This window comes from Scyliorhinus torazame, chromosome 20 (assembly GCF_047496885.1).
Source record: "Scyliorhinus torazame isolate Kashiwa2021f chromosome 20, sScyTor2.1, whole genome shotgun sequence".
NCBI classification, from domain to species: domain Eukaryota; kingdom Metazoa; phylum Chordata; class Chondrichthyes; order Carcharhiniformes; family Scyliorhinidae; genus Scyliorhinus; species Scyliorhinus torazame.
The window spans coordinates 92757484-92777881 of NC_092726.1; positions in this window are offsets into that span (position 1 = coordinate 92757484).

The following is a 20398-nucleotide window of genomic DNA, read 5'->3' on the forward strand; positions in this document are numbered from 1 at the left end:
ACCCCTGCAGCTCATGGTCTGCATTCCCATCTCTCTGTTGCCAGGGTGTGATCTGTATAACCCCTGCAGCTCCTGGTCAACATTCCCATCTCTGTTTGGCCAGGGTGTGCTCTGTATAACCCCTGCAACTCCAGGTCAACAATCCCATCTCTGTATGACCAGTGTGTGCTCTGAAAACTCATGCAGCTCCTGGTCAACATGCCCACCTCTGTGTGGCAAGGGTGTGCTCTGTATAACCACTGCAGCTCCTGGTCAACATTCCCATCTATGTGTGGTCAGGGTGTGCTCTGTATAACCCCTGTAACTCCTGTTCAACAGTCCCATCTCTGTATGGCCAGAGTGTGCTCTGTTTAACCACTGCAGCTCCTGGTCAACATGCCCATCTCTGTGCGGCCAGTGTGTGCTCTGTATTCCCACTGCAGCTCCTGGTCTACAGTCCCATCTCTGTTTGGCCAGGATGTGCACTGTATAACCCCTGCAGCTCCTAGTCAATAGTCGCATCTCTGTTTGGTCAGGATGTGCACTGTATAACCCCTGCAGCTCCTAGTCAACATTCCCATCTCTGTGTGGACAGGGTGTGCTCTGTATAACCCCTGCAGCGCCTGGTCAACATTCCCATCTCTGTGTGGCCAGGGGGTGCTCTGTATAAGTCGTGCAGCTCCTGGTCAACATTCCCATCTCTGTGTGGTCATAGTGTACTCTGTATAACCCCAGCAGTTCCTGGTCTACATTCCCATCTCTGTGTGGCCAGGGTTGCTCTGTATAAACACTGCTCCTGGTCAACATTCCCATCTCTTTGTGGCCAGGGTGTGCTCTGTATAACCCCTGCAGCTCCTGGTCAACAGTCCCATCTCTGTGTGGCCAGTGTGTGCTCTGTATTCCCCCTGCAGCTCCTGGTCAACAGTCCCATCTCTGTTTGGCCAGGATGTGCAGTGTATAACCCCTGCAGCTCCTAGTCAACATTCCCATCTCTGTTTGGCCAGGATGTGCACTGTATAACCCCACCAGCTCCTGGTCAATATTCCCATCTCTGTGTGGCCAGGGGGTGCTCTGTATAAGTCGTGCAGCTCCTGGTCAACATTCCCATCTCTGTGTGGTCAGAGTGTACTCTGTATAACCCCAGCAGCTCCTGGTCAATATTCCCAGCTCTGTGTGGTCAGGGTGTGCTCTGGAAAACCCCAGCAGCTCCTGGTCAACAGTCCCATCTCTGTGTGGCCAATGTGTGCTCTGTATAACTCCTGCAGCTCATGGTCAACATACCCACCTTTGTATGGCCAGGGTGTGCTCTGTATAACCACTGCAGCTCATGGTCAACACTCCCATCTCTGTGTGTTCAAGGTGTGCTCTGTATAACCCCTGCAACTCCTCGTCAACAGTCCCATCTCTGAGTGGCCAGAGTGTGCTCTGTCTAACCCTTGCAGCTCCTGGTCAACATGCCCATCTCTGTGTGGCCAGGGTGTGCTCTTTATAACCCGAGCAGCTCCTGGTCAACATTCCCATCAATCTGTGGCCAGAGTGTGCTCTGTCTAACCCCTGCAGCTCCTGGTCAACATGTCCATCACTGCGTGGCCAGTGTGTGCTCTGTATAACCCCTGCAGCTCCTGGTCAACATTCCCATCTCTGTGTGGTCAGGGTGTGCTCTGTATAACCCCTGCAACTCCCGGTCAACAGTCCCATCTCTGTGTGGCCAGTGTGTGCTCTGTATAAATCATACAGCCCCTGGTCAACATGCCCATCTCTGTGTGGCCAGGGTGTGATCTGTATAACCCCTGCAGCTCCTGGTCAACATTCCCATCTCTGTGTGTGGTCAGGGTGTGCTCTGTATAACCCCTGCAGCTCATGGTCTGCATTCCCATCTCTGTGTTGCCAGGGTGTGATCTGTATAACCCCTGCAGCTCCTGGTCAACAGTCCCACCTCTGTGTGGCCAGGGTGTGCTCTGTATAACCACTGCAACTCCTCGTCAAAAGTCCCATCTCTGTGTGGCCAGAGTGTGCTCTGTCTAACCCCTGCAGCTCCTGGTAAACATGCCCATCTCTGTGATGCCAGGGTGTGCTCTTTATAACCCCAGCAGCTCCTGGTCAACATTCCCATCACTGTGTGGCCAGAGTGTGCTTTGTCTAACCCCTGCAGCTCCTGGTCAACATGTCCATCACTGTGTGGCCAGGGTGTGCTCTGTATAACCCCAGCAGCCCCTGGTCAACATTCCCATCTCTCTGTGGCCATGGTGAGCTCTGTATTACCCCGGCAGCTCCTGGTCAACATTCCCATCTCTGTGTGGCCATGGTGAGCTCTGTATTACCCCGGCAGCTCCTGGTCAACATTCCCATATATGTGTATCCAGGGTGTGCTCTGTATAACCCCTGCAACTCCTGGTCAACAGTCCCATCTCTGTGTGGCCAATGTGTGCTCTGTATAACTCCTGCAGCTCCTGGTCAACATGCCCACCTCTGTATGGCCAGGGTGTGCTCTGTATAACCACTGCAGCTCCTGGTCAACACTCCCATCTCTGTGTGGTCAGGGTGTGCTCTGTATAACCCCTGCAACTCCTCGTCAACAGTCCCATCTCTGTGTGGCCAGAGTGTGCTCTGTCTAACCCCTGCAGCTCCTGGTCAACATGCCCATCTCTGTGTGGCCAGGGTGTGCTCTGTATAACCCCAGCAGCTCCTGGTCAACATTCGCATCACTGTGTGGCCAGAGTGTGCTCTGTCTAACACCTGCAGATCCTGGTCAACATGTCCATCTCTGTGTGGCCAGTGTGTGCTCTGTATAACCCCTGCAGCTCCTGGTCAACATTCCCATCTCTGTGTGGTCAGGGTGTGCTCTGTATAACCCCTGCAACACCTGGTCAACAGTCCCATCTCTGTGTGGCCAGTGTGTGCTCTGTATAAATCATGCAGCTCGTGGTCAACATGCCCATCTCTGTGTGGCCAGGGTGCGATCTGTATAACCCCTGCACTCCTGGTCAACATTCCCATCTCTGTGTGTGGTCAGGGTGTGCACTGTATAACCCCTGCAGCTCATGGTCTGCATTCCCATCTCTCTGTTGCCAGGGTGTGATCTGTATAACCCCTGCAGCTCCTGGTCAACATTCCCATCTCTGTGTGGCCAGGGTGTGCTCTGTATAACCCCTGCAACTTCTGGTCAACAGTCCCATCTCTGTATGGCCAGTGTGTGCTCTGAAAACTCATGCAGCTCCTGGTCAACATGCCCACCTCTGTGTGGCCAGGGTGTGCTCTGTATAACCACTGCAGCTCCTGGTCAACATTCCCATCTCTGAGTGGCCAATGTCTGCTCTGTATAACTCCTGCAGCTCCTGGTCAACACTCCCATCTCTGTGTGGTCAGGGTGTGCTCTGTATAACCCCTGCAACTCCTCGTCAACAGTCCCATCTCTGTATGGCCAGAGTGTGCTCTGTCTAACCCCTGCAGATCCTGGTCAACATGTCCATCTCTGTGTGGCCAGTGTGTGCTCTGTATAACCCCTGCAGCTCCTGGTCAACAGTCCCATCTCTGTGTGGCCAGTGTGTGCTCTGTATAAATCATGCAGCTCCTGGTCAACATGCCCATCTCTGTGTGACCAGGGTGTGATCTGTATAACCCCTGCAGCTCCTGGTCAACATTCCCATCTCTGTGTGTGGTCAGGGTGTGCACTGTATAACCCCTGCAGCTCATGGTCTGCATTCCCATCTCTCTGTTGCCAGGGTGTGATCTGTATAACCCCTGCAGCTCCTGGTCAACATTCCCATCTCTGTTTGGCCAGGGTGTGCTCTGTATAACCCCTGCAACTCCTGGTCAACAGTCCCATCTCTGTATCACCAGTGTGTGCTCTGAAAACTCATGCAGCTCCTGGACAACATGCCCACCTCTGTGTGGCCAGGGTGTGCTCTGTATAACCACTGCAGCTCCTGGTCAACATTCCCATCTATGTGTGGTCAGGGTGTGCTCTGTATAACCCCTGTAACTCCTGTTCAACAGTCCCATCTCTGTATGGCCAGAGTGTGCTCTGTTTAACCACTGCAGCTCCTGGTCAACATGCCCATCTCTGTGCGGCCAGTGTGTGCTCTGTATTCCCACTGCAGCTCCTGGTCAACAGTCCCATCTCTGTTTGGCCAGGATGTGCACTGTATAACCCCTGCAGCTCCTAGTCAATAGTCGCATCTCTGTTTGGTCAGGATGTGCACTGTATAACCCCTGCAGCTCCTAGTCAACATTCCCATCTCTGTGTGGACAGGGTGTGCTCTGTATAACCCCTGCAGCGCCTGGTCAACATTCCCATCTCTGTGTGGCCAGGGGGTGCTCTGTATAAGTCGTGCAGCTCCTGGTCAACATTCCCATCTCTGTGAGGTCATAGTGTACTCTGTATAACCCCTGCAGCTCCTGGTCAACATTCCCATCTCTGTGTGGCCAGGGTTGCTCTGTATAAACACTGCTCCTGGTCAACATTCCCATCTCTTTGTGGCCAGGGTGTGCTCTCTATAACCCCTGCAGCTCCTGGTCAACAGTCCCATCTCTGTGTGGCCAGTGTGTGCTCTGTATTCCCCCTGCAGCTCCTGGTCAACAGTCCCATCTCTGTTTGGCCAGGATGTGCTCTGCATAACCCCACCAGCTCCTGGTCAATATTCCCATCTCTGTGTGGCCAGGGGGTGCTCTGTATAAGTCGTGCAGCTCCTGGTCAACATTCCCATCTCTGTGTGGTCAGAGTGTACTCTGTATAACCCCAGCAGCTCCTGGTCAATATTCCCAGCTCTGTGTGGCCAGGGTGTGCTCTGTATAACCCCTGCAGCTCCTGGTCAACATTCCCATCTATGTGTGGCCAGGGTTACTCTGTATAAACACTGCTCCTGGTCAACATTCCCATCTCTTTGTGGCCAGGGTGTGCTCTGTATAACCCCTGCAAATCCTGGTCAACAGTCCCATCTCTGTGTGGCCAGTGTCTGCTCTGTATAACCCTCCAGCTCCTGGTCAACATTCCCATCATTTTTTGGCCACGATGTGCACTGTAGAACCCCTGCAGTTCCTGGTCAACATTCCCATCTCTGTGTGGCCAGGGTGTGCTCTCTATAACCCCTGCAGCTCCTGGTCAACATTCCCATCTCCGTGTGGCCAGAGTTTGCTCTGTATAACCCCTGCAGTTCCTGGTCAACATTCCCATCTCTGTGTGGCCAGTGTGATCTCTGTATACCCCCTGCAGCTCCTGGTCAACATTCCCATCTCTGTGTGGCCAGTGTGTGATCTGTATACCCCCTGCAGCTCCTGGTCAACATTTCCATCTATGTGTCGCCAGGGTTGCTCTGTATAAACACTGCTCCTGGTCAACATTCCCATCTCTTTGTGGCGAGGGTGTGCTCTGTATAACCCCTGCAACTCCTGGTCAACAGTCCCATCTGTGTGTGGCCAGGGTGTGCTCTGTATAACCCCAGCAGCTCCTGGTCAACATTCCCATCTCTGTGTGTCCAGGGTGTGCTCTGTATAACCCCTGCAGCTCCTGTTCGACATTCCCATCTGTGTGTGGCCAGGGAGTGCTCTGTATAACCCCAGTGGCTCCTGATCAACAGTCCCATCACTGCTTGGCCAGGGTGTGCTCTATATAAACCATGCTCCTGGTTAACATTCCCATCTCTATGTGGCCAGAGTGTGCTCTGTCTCACCCGTGCAGCTCCTGATCAAGATTCCCATCTCTGTGTGGCCAGGGTGTGCTCTGTATAACCCCTGCAGCTCCTGGTCAATATTCCCATCACTGTGTGGCCAGGTTGTGCTCTGTATAATCGCTGCAGCTCCTGCTCAACATTCCCATCTCGGTGTGGCCAGGGTGTGCTCTGTATAAACCCAGCAGCTCCTGGTCAACAGTCCCATATCTGTGTCGCCAGGGTGTGCTCTGTATAACCCCTGCAGGTCCTGGTCAACATTGCAACCTCTGTGTGGCCAGGGTGTGCTCTGTATAATCCCTGTAACTCCTGGTCAACAGTCCCATGTCTGTGTGGGCAGGGTGTGCTCTGTATAACCCCTGCAACTCCTGGTCAATAGTCCCATCTCTGTATGGCCAGAGAGTGCTCTGTTTAACCCCTGCAGCTCCTGGTCAACATGCCCATCTCTGTGTGGCCAGGTTGTGCTCTGTTAACCCCAGCAGCTCCTGGTCAACATTCCCATCACTGTGTGGCCAGAGTGTGCTCTATCTAACCCCTGCAGCTCCTGGTCAACATGCCCATCTCTGTGTGGCCAGTGTGTGCTCTGTATAACCCCTGCAGCTCCTGGTCAACATTCCCATCTCTGTGTGGTCAGGGTGTGCTCTGTATAACCCCTGCAACTCCTGGTCAACGGTCCCATCACTGTGTGGCCAGTGTGTGCTCTGTATAAACCCAGCAGCTCCTGGTCAACATGCCCACCTCTGTGTGGCAAGGGTGTGCTCTGTATAAACCCAGCAGCTCCTGGTCAACATGCCCACCTCTGTGTGGCCAGGGTCTGCTCTGTATAACCACTGCAGCTCCTGGTCAACATTCCCATCTATGTGTGGTCAGGGTGTGCTCTATATAACCCCTGCAACTCCTGTTCAGCACTCCCATCTCTGTATGGCCAGAGTGTGCTCTGTCTAACCCCTGCAGCCCCTGGTCAACATGCCCATCTCTGTGTGTCCAGGGTGTGCTCTGTATAACCCCTGGAGCTCCTGGTCAACAGTCCCATGTCTGTGTGGGCAGGGTGTGCTCTGTATAACCCCTGCAACTCCTGGTCAATAGTCCCATCTCTGTATGGCCAGAGAGTGCTCTGTTTAACCCCTGCAGCTCCTGGTCAACATGCCCATCTCTGTGTGGCCAGGTTGTGCTCTGTTAACCCCAGCAGCTCCTGGTCAACATTCCCATCACTGTGTGGCCAGAGTGTGCTCTATCTAACCCCTGCAGCTCCTGGTCAACATGCCCATCTCTGTGTGGCCAGTGTGTGCTCTGTATAACCCCTGCAGCTCCTGGTCAACATTCCCATCTCTGTGTGGTCAGGGTGTGCTCTGTATAACCCCTGCATCTCCTGGTCAACGGTCCCATCACTGTGTGGCCAGTGTGTGCTCTGTATAAACCCAGCAGCTCCTGGTCAACATGCCCACCTCTGTGTGGCAAGGGTGTGCTCTGTATAAACCCAGCAGCTCCTGGTCAACATGCCCACCTCTGTGTGGCCAGGGTCTGCTCTGTATAACCACTGCAGCTCCTGGTCAACATTCCCATCTATGTGTGGTCAGGGTGTGCTCTATATAACCCCTGCAACTCCTGTTCAGCACTCCCATCTCTGTATGGCCAGAGTGTGCTCTGTCTAACCCCTGCAGCCCCTGGTCAACATGCCCATCTCTGTGTGTCCAGGGTGTGCTCTGTATAACCCCTGGAGCTCCTGGTCAACATTCCCATCTCTGTGTGGTCTGGGTGTGCTCTGTATAAACCCTGCAACTTCTGGTCAACATTCCCATCTGTGTGTGGCCAGAGTGTGCTCTGTATAACCCCTGCAGCTCCTGGACAACATTCCCATCTACGTGTGGCCAGGGTTGCTCTGTATAAACACTGCTCCTGGTCAACATTCCCATCTCTTTGTGGCCAGGGTGTGCTCTGTATAACCCCTGCAAATCATGGTCAACAGTCCCATCTCTGTGTGGCCAGTGTGTGCTCTATATACCCCCTGAAGCTCCTGGTCAAAATTCCCATCTCTGTGTGGCCAGTGTGTGCTCTGTATAACTTCTGCAGCTCCTGGTCAACATTCCCATCTCTGTGTGGCCAGGGTGTGGTCTGTCTAACCCCGGCAGCTCCTGGTCCAAATTCCCATCTCTTTGTGTCCAGGGTGTGCTCTGTCTAAACGCTGCTCCTGGTCAACATTACTATCTCTGTGTGGCCAGGGTTTGCTCTGTATAACCCCTGCAGCTCCTGTTCGACATTCCCATCTGTGTGTGGCCAGGGTGTGCTCTGTATAACCCCAGCAGCTCCTGATGAACATTCCCATCTCTGTGTGGCCACAATGTGCTCTGTCTAAGCCCATCAGCTCCTGGTCAACATTCCCATCTCAGTGTGGCCAGAGTGTGCTCTGTATAACTCCTGCAGCTCCTGTTCAACATGCCCATTTCTGTGTGGACAGGGTGTGCTCTGTATAATTACTGCAACTCCTGGTCAACAGTCCCATCTCTGTGTGGCCACGATGTGCTCTGTCTAATCCCAGCAGCTCCTGGTCAACATTCCCATCTCTGTGTGTCCAGGGTGTGCTCTGTATAACCCCGGCAGCTCCTGGTCAACATTCCCATCTCTGTGTGGCCAGGGTGTGCTCTGTATAACCCCAACAGCTCCTGGTCAACATTCCCAGTTATGTGTGGTCAGGGTGTGCACTGGAAAACCCCAGCAGCTCCTGGTCAACAGTCCCATCTCTGTGTGGCCAGCGTGTGCTCTATATAACGCCTGCTCCTGGTCAACATTCCCATGTCTGTGTGGCCAGAGTGTGCTCTGTATGACCCTTGCAGCTCCTGGTCAACATTCCCATCTATGTGTGGCTAGGGTTGCTCTGTATAAACACTGCTCCTGTCAACATTCCCATCTCTTTGTGGCCAGGATGATCTCTGTATAACCCCTGCAACTCCTGGTCAACAGTCCCATCTCTGTGTGGCCAGTGTGGTCTCTGTATAACTCCTGCAGCTCCTGGGCAACATTTCCATCTATGTTTCGCCAGGGTTGCTCTGTATAAACACTGCTCCTGGTCAACATTCCCATCTCTTTGTGGCGAGGGTGTGCTCTGTATAACCCCTGCAACTCCAGGTCAACAGTCCCATCTGTGTGTGGCCAGGGTGTGCTCTGTATAACCCCAGCAGCTCCTGGTCAACATTCCCATCTCTGTGTGTCCAGGGTGTGCTCTGTATAACCCCTGCAGCTCCTGTTCGACATTCCCATCTGTGTGTGGCCAGGGAGTGCTCTGTATAACCCCAGTGGCTCCTGATCAACAGTCCCATCACTGCTTGGCCAGGGTGTGCTCCATATAAACCATGCTCCTGGTTAACATTCCCATCTCTATGTGGCCAGAGTGTGCTCTGTCTCACCCGTGCAGCTCCTGATCAAGATTCCCATCTCTGTGTGGCCAGGGTGTGCTCTGTATAACCCCTGCAGCTCCTGGTCAATATTCCCACCACTGTGTGGCCAGATTGTGCTCTGTATAATCGCTGCAGCTCCTGGTCAACGTTCCCATCTCTGTGTGGCCAGGGTGTGCTCTGTATAAACCCAGCAGCTCCTGGTCAACAGTCCCATATCTGTGTCGCCAGGGTGTGCTCTGTATAACCCCTGCAGGTCGTGGTCAACATTGCCATCTCTGTGTGGCCAGGGTGTGCTCTGTATAATCCCTGTAACTCCTGGTCAACAGTCCCATGTCTGTGTGGTCAGGGTGTGCTCTGTATAACCCCTGCAACTCCTGGTCAATAGTCCCATCTCTGTATGGCCAGAGAGTGCTCTGTTTAACCCCTGCAGCTCCTGGTCAACATGCCCATCTCTGTGTGGCCAGGTTGTGCTCTGTATAACCCCAGCAGCTCCTGGTCAACATTCCCATCACTGTGTGGCCAGAGTGTGCTCTATCTAACCCCTGCAGCTCCTGGTCAACATGCCCATCTCTGTGTGGCCAGTGTGTGCTCTGTATAACCCCTGCAGCTCCTGGTCAACATTCCCATCTCTGTGTGGTCAGGGTGTGCTCTGTATAACCCCTGCAACTCCTGGTCAACAGTCCCATCTCTGTGTGGCCAGTGTGTGCTCTGTATAAACCCAGCAGCTCCTGGTCAACATGCCCACCTCTGTGTGGCCAGGGTGTGCTCTGTATAAACCCAGCAGCTCCTGGTCAACATGCCCACCTCTGTGTGGCCAGGGTCTGCTCTGTATAACCACTGCAGCTCCTGGTCAACATTCCCATCTATGTGTGGTCAGGGTGTGCTCTGTATAACCCCTGCAACTCCTGTTCAACACTCCCATCTCTGTATGGCCAGAGTGTGCTCTGTCTAATCCCTGCAGCCCCTGGTCAACATGCCCATCTCTATGTGTCCATGGTGTGCTCTGTATAACCCCTGGAGCTCCTGGTCAACATTCCCATCTCTGTGTGGTCTGGGTGTGCTCTGTATAACCCCTGCAACTTCTGGTCAACATTCCCATCTCTGTGTGGACAGTGTGTGCTCTTTATAACTCCTGCAGCTCCTGGTCAACTTGTCCATCTCTGTGTGGCCAGGGTGTGCTCTGTCAAACCCCTGCAGGTCCTGGTCAACATTCCCATCATTGTTTGGCCACGATGTGCACTGTATAACCCCTGCAGCTCCTGGTCAACATTCCCATCTCTGTGTGGCCAGGGTGTGCTCTATCATAGCTTTCATAGAATTTACTGTGCAGAAGGAGGCCATTCGGTCCATCGAGTCTGCACCGGCTCTTGGAAAGAGCACCCTACACAAGGTCCACACCTCCACCCTATCCCCATAACCCAGTAACCCCACCTTACACTAAGGGCAATTTTGGACACTATGGGCAATTTAGCATGGCCAATCCACCTAACCCGCCCATCTTTGGACTGTGGGAGGAAACCGGAGCACCCGGAGGAAACCCACGCACACACGGGGAGGTAGTGCAGACTCCGCACAGACAGTGACCCAAGCCGGAATCGAACCTGGGCCCTGGAGCTGTGAAGCATTTGTGCTATCCAGAAGGCTACCGTGCTGCCCTCTCTATAACCCCTGTAGCTCCTGGTCAACATTCCCATCTCTGTGTGACCAGTGTGTGCTCTGTATAACGTCTGCAGCTCCTGGTCATTATTCCCATCTCTGTGTCGTCAGAGTGTGCTCTGTATAACCCCAGCAGCTCCTGGTCAACATTCCCAGCTCTGTGTGGTCAGTGTGTGCACTGGAAAACCCCAGCAGCTCCTGGTCAACAGTCCCACCTCTGTGTGGCCAGTGTGTGCTCCATATAACCCCTGCTCCTGGTCAACATTCCCATGTCTGTGTGGCCAAAGTGTGCTCTGTATAACCCCTGCAGCTCCTGGTCAACATTCCCATCTATGTGTGGCCAGGGTTGCTCTGTATAAACACTGCTCCTGGTCAACATTCCCATCTCTTTGTGGCCAGGGTGTGCTCTGTATAACCTCTGCAACTTCTGGTCAACAGTCCCATCTCTGTGTGGCCAGTGTGTGCTCTGTACACCCCCTGCAGCTCCTGGTCAACATTCCCATCTCTGTGTGGCCAGTGTGTGCTCTGTATAACCCCTGCAGCTCCTGGTCAACATTCCCATCACTGTGTGGTCAGGGTGTGCTCTGTATAACGCCTGCAACTCCTGGTCAACAGTCCCATCTCTGTATGGCCAGAGTGTGCTCTGTTTAACCACAGCAGCTCCAGGTCAACATTCCCATCGCTGTGTGGCCAGAGTGTGCTCTGTCTAACCCCTGCAGCCCCTGGTCAACATGCCCATCTCTGTGTGGCCAGAGTGTTCTCTGTATAACTCCTGCATCTCCTGGTCAACATGCCCATCTCTGTGTGGCCAGGGTGTGCTCTGTCTAACCCCTGCAGCTCCTGGTCAACATTCCCATCACCGTTTGGCCACTTTGTGCACTGTATAAACCATGCAGCTCCTGGTCAACATTCCCATCTCTGTGTGGCCAGGGTGTGCTCTCTATAACCCCTGCAGCTCCTGGTCAACATTCCCATCTCTGTGTGGCCAGTGTGTGCTCTGTATAACGTCTGCAGCTCCTGGTCAACATTCCCATCTCTGTGTGGCCAGGGGGTGCTCTGTATAACCCCAGCAGCTCCAGGTCAACATTCCCAGCTCTGTGTGGTCAGGGTGTGCGCTGGAAAACCCCAGCAGCTCCTGGTCAACAGTCCCACCTCTGTGTGGCCAGTGTGTGCTCTATATAACCCCTGCTCCTGGTCAACATTCCCATGTCTGTGTGGCCAGACTGTGCTCTGTATAACCCCTGCAGCTCCTGGTCAACATTCCCATCTATGTGTGGCCAGGGTTGCTCTGTATAAACACTGCTGCTGGTCAACATTCTCATCTCTTTTTGGCATGGGTTTGCTTTGTATAACCCCTGCAACTCCTGGTCAACAGTCCAATCTCTGAGTGGCCAGTGTGTGCTCTGTACACCACCTGCAGCTCCTGGTCAACATTCCCATCTCTGTGTGGCCAGTGTGTGCTCTGTCTAACCCCTGCAGCTCCTTTTCAACATGCCCATCTCTGTGTGGCCAGTGTGTGCTCTGTATAACCCCAGCAGCTCCTGGTCAACAATCCCATCATTGTGTGGCCAGAGTGTGCTCTGTCTAACCCCTGCAGCTCCTGGTCAACATGCCCATCTCTGTGTGGCCAGTGTGTGCTCTGTATAACCCCTGCAGCTCCTGGTCAACATTCCCATCTCTGCTTGGTCAGGGTGTGCTCTGTATAACCCCTGCAGCTCCTGGTCAACATTCCCATCTATGTGTGGCCAGGGTTGCTCTGTATAAACACTGCTCCTGGTCAACATTCTCATCTCTTTTTGGCATGGGTTTGCTTTGTATAACCCCTGCAACTCCTGGTCAACAGTCCAATCTCTGTGTGGCCAGTGTGTGCTCGGTACACCACCTGCTGCTCCTGGTCAACATGTCCATCTCTGTGTGGCCAGGGTGTGATCTGTTTAACCCCTGCAGCTCCTGGTCAACATGCCCATCTCTGTGTGGCTAGGGTGTGCTCTGCATAACCCCAGCAGCACCTGGTCATCATTCCCATCACTGTGTGGCCAGAGTGTGCTCTGTCAAACCCCTGCAGCTCCTGGACAACATTCCCATCTCTGTGTGGCCAGGATGTGCACTGTATAACCCCTGCAGCTCCTGGTCAACATTTGATTCTCTGTGTGGCCAGAGTGTTCTCTGTATAACTCCTGCATCTCCTGGTCAACATGCCCATCTCTGTGTGGCCAGGGTGTGCTCTGTCTAACCCCTGCAGCTCCTGGTCAACATTCCCATCACCGTTTGGCCACTTTGTGCACTGTATAAACCATGCAGCTCCTGGTCAACATTCCCATCTCTGTGTGGCCAGGGTGTGCTCTCTATAACTCCTGCAGATCCTGGTCAACATTCCCATCTCTGTGTGGCCAGTGTGTGCTCTGTATAACGTCTGCAGCTCCTGGTCAACATTCCCATCTCTGTGTGGCCAGGGGGTGCTCTGTATAACCCCAGCAGCTCCAGGTCAACATTCCCAGCTCTGTGTGGTCAGGGTGTGCGCTGGAAAACCCCAGCAGCTCCTGGTCAACAGTCCCACCTCTGTGTGGCCAGTGTGTGCTCTATATAACCCCTGCTCCTGGTCAACATTCCCATGTCTGTGTGGCCAGACTGTGCTCTGTATAACCCCTGCAGCTCCTGGTCAACATTCCCATCTATGTGTGGCCAGGGTTGCTCTGTATAAACACTGCTCCTGGTCAACATTCTCATCTCTTTTTGGCATGGGTTTGCTTTGTATAACCCCTGCAACTCCTGGTCAACAGTCCAATCTCTGAGTGGCCAGTGTGTGCTCTGTACACCACCTGCAGCTCCTGGTCAACATTCCCATCTCTGTGTGGCCAGTGTGTGCTCTGTCTAACCCCTGCAGCTCCTTTTCAACATGCCCATCTCTGTGTGGCCTGTGTGTGCTCTGTATAACCCCAGCAGCTCCTGGTCAACAATCCCATCACTGTGTGGCCAGAGTGTGCTCTGTCTAACCCCTGCAGCTCCTGGTCAACATGCCCATCTCTGTGTGGCCAGTGTGTGCTCTGTATAACCCCTGCAGCTCCTGGTCAACATTCCCATCTCTGCTTGGTCAGGGTGTGCTCTGTATAACCCCTGCAGCTCCTGGTCAACATTCCCATCTATGTGTGGCCAGGGTTGCTCTGTATAAACACTGCTCCTGGTCAACATTCTCATCTCTTTTTGGCATGGGTTTGCTTTGTATAACCCCTGCAACTCCTGGTCAACAGTCCAATCTCTGTGTGGCCAGTGTGTGCTCGGTACACCACCTGCTGCTCCTGGTCAACATGTCCATCTCTGTGTGGCCAGGGTGTGATCTGTTTAACCCCTGCAGCTCCTGGTCAACATGCCCATCTCTGTGTGGCTAGGGTGTGCTCTGCATAACCCCAGCAGCACCTGGTCATCATTCCCATCACTGTGTGGCCAGAGTGTGCTCTGTCAAACCCCTGCAGCTCCTGGACAACATTCCCATCTCTGTGTGGCCAGGATGTGCACTGTATAACCCCTGCAGCTCCTGGTCAACATTTGATTCTCTGTGTGGCCGGGTGTGCTCTGTATAACCCCTGCAGCTCCTGGTCAACATTCCCATCTCTGTGTGGCCAGGGTGTGCTCTGTATAACCCCAGCAGCTCCTGGTCAACATTCCCAGTTATGTGTGGTCAGGGTGTTCACTGGAGAACCCCAGCAGCTCCTGGTCAACAGTCCCATCTCTGTGTGGCCAGCGTGTGCTCTATATAACCCCTGCTCCTGGTCAACATTCCCATGTCTGTGTGGCCAGAGTGTGCTCTGTATGACCCCTGCAGCTCCTGGTGAACATTCCCATCTATGTGTGGCTAGGGTTGCTCTGTATAAACACTGCTCCTGTCAACATTCCAATCTCTTTGTGGCCAGGGTGTGCTCTGTATAATCCCTGCAGCTCCTGGTCAACAGTCCCATCTCTGTGTGGCCAGTGTGATCTCTGTATACCCCCTGCAGCTCCTGGTCAACATTCCCATCTCTGTGTGGCCAGTGTGTGCTCTGTATACCCCCTGCAGCTCCTGGTCAACATTTCCATCTATGTGTCGCCAGGGTTGCTCTGTATAAACACTGCTCCTGGTCAACATTCCCATCTCTTTGTGGCGAGGGTGTGCTCTGTATAACCCCTGCAACTCCTGGTCAACAGTCCCATCTCTGTGTGGGCAGTGTGTGCTCTGTATAACCCCGGCAGCTCCTGGTCAACATTCCCATCTCTGTGTGTCCAGGGTGTGCTCTGTATACCACCTGCAGCTCCTAGTCAACATTCCCATCTATGTGTGGCCAGGGTTGCTCTGTATAAACACTGCTCCTGGTCAACATTCTCATCTCTTTTTGGCATGGGTTTGCTTTGTATAACCCCTGCAACTCCTGGTCAACAGTCCCATCTCTGTGTGGCCAGTGTGTGCTCAGTATAACCCCAGCAGCTCCTGGTCAACATTCCCATCACTGTGTGTCCAGAGTGTGCTCTGTCTAACCCCTGCAGCTCCTTTTCAACATGCCCATCTCTGTGTGGCCAGTGTGTGCTCTGTATAACCCCAGCAGCTCCTGGTCAACATTCCCATCACTGTGTGTCCAGAGTGTGCTCTGTCTAACCCCTGGAGCTCCTGGTCAACATGCCCATCTCTGTGTGGCCAGTGTGTGCTCTGTATAACCCCTGCAGCTCCTGGTCAACATTCCCATCTCTGCGTGGTCAGGGTGTGCTCTGTATAACCCCTGCAACTCCTGGTCAACAATCCCATCTCTGTGTGGCCAGTGTGTGCTCTGTATAAATCATGCAGCTCCTGGTCAACATGCCCATCTCTGTGTGGCCAGGGTGTGATCTGTTTAACCCCTGCAGCTCCTGGTCAACATGCCCATCTCTGTGTGGCTAGGCTGTGCTCTGCATAACCCCAGCAGCACCTGGTCATCATTCCCATCACTGTGTGGCCAGAGTGTGCTCTGTCAAACCCCTGCAGCTCCTGGACAACATTCCCATCTCTGTGTGGCCAGGATGTGCACTGTATAACCCCTGCAGCTCCTGGTCAACATTTGATTCTCTGTGTGGCCAGGGTGTGCTCTGTATAACCCCATGCAACTCCTGGTCAACATTCCCATCTCTGTGTGGCCAGGGTGTGCTCTGTATAACCCCAGCAGCTCCTGGTCAACATTCCCAGTTATGTGTGGTCAGGGTGTGCACTGGAGAATCCCAGCAGCTCCTGGTCAACAGTCCCATCTCTGTGTGGCCAGCGTGTGCTCTATATAACCCCTGCTCCTGGTCAACATTCCCATGTCTGTGTGGCCAGAGTGTGCTCTGTATGACCCCTGCAGCTCCTGGTCAACATTCCCATCTATGTGTGGCTAGGGTTGCTCTGTATAAACACTGCTCCTGTCAATATTCCAATCTCTTTGTGGCCAGCTGTGATCTCTGTATAACCCCTGCAACTCCTGGTCAACAGTCCCATCTCTGTGTGGCCAGTGTGATCTCTGTATACCCCCTGCAGCTCCTGGTCAACATTCTCATCTCTGTGTGGCCAGTGTGTGCTCTGTATACCCCCTGCAGCTCCTGGTCAACATTTCCATCTATGTGTCGCCAGGGTTGCTCTGTATAAACACTGCTCCTGGTCAACATTCCCATCTCTTTGTGGCGAGGGTGTGCTCTGTATAACCCCTGCAACTCCTGGTCAACAGTCCCATCTCTGTGTGGGCAGTGTGTGCTCTGTATAACCCCAGCAGCTCCTGGTCAATATTCCAATCTCTGTGTGTCCAGGGTGTGCTCTGTATAAACCCTGCTCCTGGTCAACATTACTATTTCTGTGCGGCCAGTGTGTGCTCTGTATAACCCCTGCAGCTCGTGGTCCACATTCCCATCTGTGTGTGGCCACGGTGTGCTCTGTATAACCCCAGCAGCTCCTGGTTAACATTCCCATCTCTGTGTGACCAGGGTGTGCTCTGTATAACCCCTGCAGCTCCTGGTCAATATTCCCACCACTGTGTGGCCAGGTTGTGCTCTGTATAATCGCTGCAGCTCCTGGTCAACATTCCCACCTCTGTGTGGCCAGGGTGTGCTCTGTATAAACCCAGCAGCTCCTGGTCAACAGTCCCATATCTGTGTCGCCAGGGTGTGCTCTGTATAACCCCTGCAGGTCCTGGTCAACATTCGCATCTCTGTGTGGCCAGGGTGTGCTCTGTATAATCCCTGTAACTCCTGGTCAACAGTCCCATGTCTGTGTCGTCATGGTGTGCTCTGTATAACCCCTGCAACTCCTGGTCAATAGTCCCATCTCTGTATGGCCAGAGAGTGCTCTGTTTAACCCCTGCAGCTCCTGGTCAACATGCCCATCTCTGTGTGGCCAGGTTGTGCTCTGTATAACCCCTGCAACTTCTGGTCAACAGTCCCATCTCTGTGTGGACAGTGTGTGCTCTTTATAACTCCTGCTGCTCCTGGTCAACTTGTCCATCTCTTTGTGGCCAGGGTGTGCTCTGTATAACCCCAGCAGCTCCTGGTCATCATTCCCATCACTGTGTGGCCAGAGTGTGCTCTGTCTAACCCCTGCAGCTCCAGGTCAACATTCCCATCATTGTTTGGCCACGATGTGCACTGTAGAACCCCTGCAGCTCCTGGTCAACATTCCCATCTCTGTGTGGCCAGGGTGTGCTCTCTATAACCCCTGCAGCTCCTGGTCAACATTCCCATCTCTGTGTGGTCAGGGTGTGCTCTGTATAACCCCTGCAACTCCTGGTCAACATTCCCATCACTGTTTTTCCACGATGTGCACTGTATAACCCCTGCAGCTCCTGGTCAACATTCCCATCTCTGTGCTGCCAGCGTGTTCTCTGTATAACCCCTGCAGCTCGTGGTCCCCATTCCCATCTGTGTGTGGCCAGGGTGTGCTCTGTATAACCCCAGCAGCTACTGGTTAACATTCCCATCTCTGTGTGACCAGGGTGTGCTCTGTATAACCCCTGCAGCTCCTGTTCGACATTCCCATCTGTCTGTGGCCAGGGAGTGCTCTGTATAACCCCAGTGGCTCCTGATCAACATTCCCATCACTGCGTGGCCAGGATGTGCTCTATATAAACCATGCTCCTGGTTAACATACCCATCTCTATGTGGTTAGAGTGTGCTCTGTCTCACCCGTGCAGCTCCTGATCAAGTTTCCCATCTCTGTGTGGCCAGGGTGTGCTCTGTATAACCCCTGCAGCTCCTGGTCAATATTCCCACCACTTTGTGGCCAGGTTGTGCTCTGTATAATCGCTGCAGCTCCTGGTCAACATTCCCATCTCTGTGTGGCCAGGGTGTGCTCTGTATAAACCCAGCAGCTCCTGGTCAACAGTCCCATATCTGTGTCGCCAGGGTGTGCTCTGTATAATCCCTGCAGGTCCTGGTCAACATTCCCATCTCTGTGTGGCCAGGGTGTGCTCTGTATAATCCCTGTAACTCCTGGTCAACAGTCCCATGTCTGTGTCGTCAGGGTGTGTCCTGTATAACCCCTGCAACTCCTGGTCAATAGTCCCATCTCTGTATGGCCAGAGAGTGCTCTGTTTAACCCCTGCAGCTCCTGGTCAACATGCCCATCTCTGTGTGGTCAGGTTGTGCTCTGTATAACCCCAGCAGCTCCTGGTCAACATTCCCATCACTGTGTGGCCAGAGTGTGCTCTGTCTAACCCCTGCAGCCCCTGGTCAACATGCCCATCTCTGTGTGGTCAGTCTGTGCTCTGTATAACCCCTGCAGCTCCTGGTCAACATTCCCATGTCTGTGTGAACAGTGTGAGCTCTGTATAACGTCTGCAGCTTCTGGTCAACATTCAAATCTCTGTGTCGTCAAAGTGTGCTCTGTTTCACACCAGCGGCTCCTGGTCAACATTCCCAGCTCTGTGTGGTCAGGGTGTGCACTGGAAAACCCCAGCAGCTCCTGGTCAACAGTCCCACCTCTGTGTGGCCAGTGTGTGCTCTATATAACCCCTGCTACTGGTCAACATTCCCATGTCTGTGTGGCCAAAGTGTGCTCTGTATAACCCCAGCAGCTCCTGCTCAACATTCCCATCTATGTGTGGCCAGGGTTGCTCTGTATAACCTCTGCAACTCCTGGTCAACAGTCCCATCTCTGTGTGGCCAGTGTGTGCTCAGTACACCCCTGCAGCTCCTGGGCAACATTCCCATCTCTTTTGTGGCCAGTGTGTGCTCTGTCTAACCCCTGCAGCTCCTGGTCAACATGCCCATCTCTGTGTGGCCAGTGTGTGCTCTGTATAACCCCTGCAGCTGCTGGTCAACATTCCCATCACTGTGTGGTCAAAGTGTGCTCTGTATAACGCCTGCAACTCCTGGTCAACAGTCCCATCTCTGTATGGCAAGAGTGTGCTCTGTCTAACCCCTGCAGCTCCTGGTCAACATGCCCATCTCTGTGTGGCCAGGGTGTGCTCTGTACAACCCCAGCAGCTACTGGTCAACATTCCCATCACTGTGTGGCCAGACAGTGCTCTGTCTAACCCCTGCAGCCCCTGGTCAACATGCCCATCTCTGTGTGGCCAGTGTGTGCTCTGTATAACCCCTGCAGCTCCTGGTCAACATTCCCATCTCTGTGTGGTCAGGATGTGCTCTGTATAACCCCTGCAACTCCTGGTCAACATTCCCATCACTGTTTTTCCACGATGTGCACTGTATAACCCCTGCAGCTCCTGGTCAACATTCCCATCTCTGTGTGGCCAGGGTGTGCTCTCTATAACCCCTGCAGCTCCTGGTCAGCATTCCCATCTCTGTGTGAACAGTGTGAGCTCTGTATAACGTCTGCAGCTTCTGGTCAACATTCAAATCTCTGTGTCGTCAAAGTGTGCTCTGTTTCACCCCAGCAGCTCCTGGTCAACATTCCCAGCTCTGTGTGGTCAGGGTGTGCACTGGAAAACCCCAGCAGCTCCTGGTCAACAGTCCCACCTCTGTGTGGCCAGTGTGTGCTCTATATAACCCCTGCTACTGGTCAACATTCCCATGTCTGTGTGGCCAAAGTGTGCTCTGTATAACCACAGCAGCTCCTGCTCAACATTCCCATCTATGTATGGCCAGGGTTGCTGTGTATAAACTCTGCTCCTGGTCAACATTCCCATCTCTGTGTGGCCAGGGTGTGCTCTGTATAACCTCTGCAACTCCTGGTCAACTGTCCCATCTCTGTGTGGCCAGTGTCTGCTCAGTACACCCCTGCAGCTCCTGGGCAACATTCCCATCTCTGTGTGGCCAGTGTGTGCTCTGTCTAACCCCTGCAGCTCCTGGTCAACATGCCCATCTCTGTGTGGCCAGTGTGTGCTCTGTATAACCCCTGCAACTCCTGGTCAACAGTCCCATCTCTGTATGGCAAGACTGTGCTCTGTTTAACCCCTGCAGCTCCTGGTTAACATGCCCATCTCTGTGTGGCCAGGGTGTGCTCTGTACAACCCCAGCAGCTACTGGTCAACATTCCCATCACTGTGTGGCCAGACAGTGCTCTGTCTAACCCCTGCAGCCCCTGGTCAACATGCCCATCTCTGTGTGGCCAGTGTGTGCTCAGTATAACCCCTGCAGCTCCTGGTCAACATTCCCATCTCTGTGTGGTCAGGGTGTGCTCTGTATAACCCCTGCAACTCCTGGTCAACATTCCCATCACAGTTTTTCCACGATGTGCACTGTATAACCCCTGCAGCTCCTGGTCAACATTCCCATCTCTGT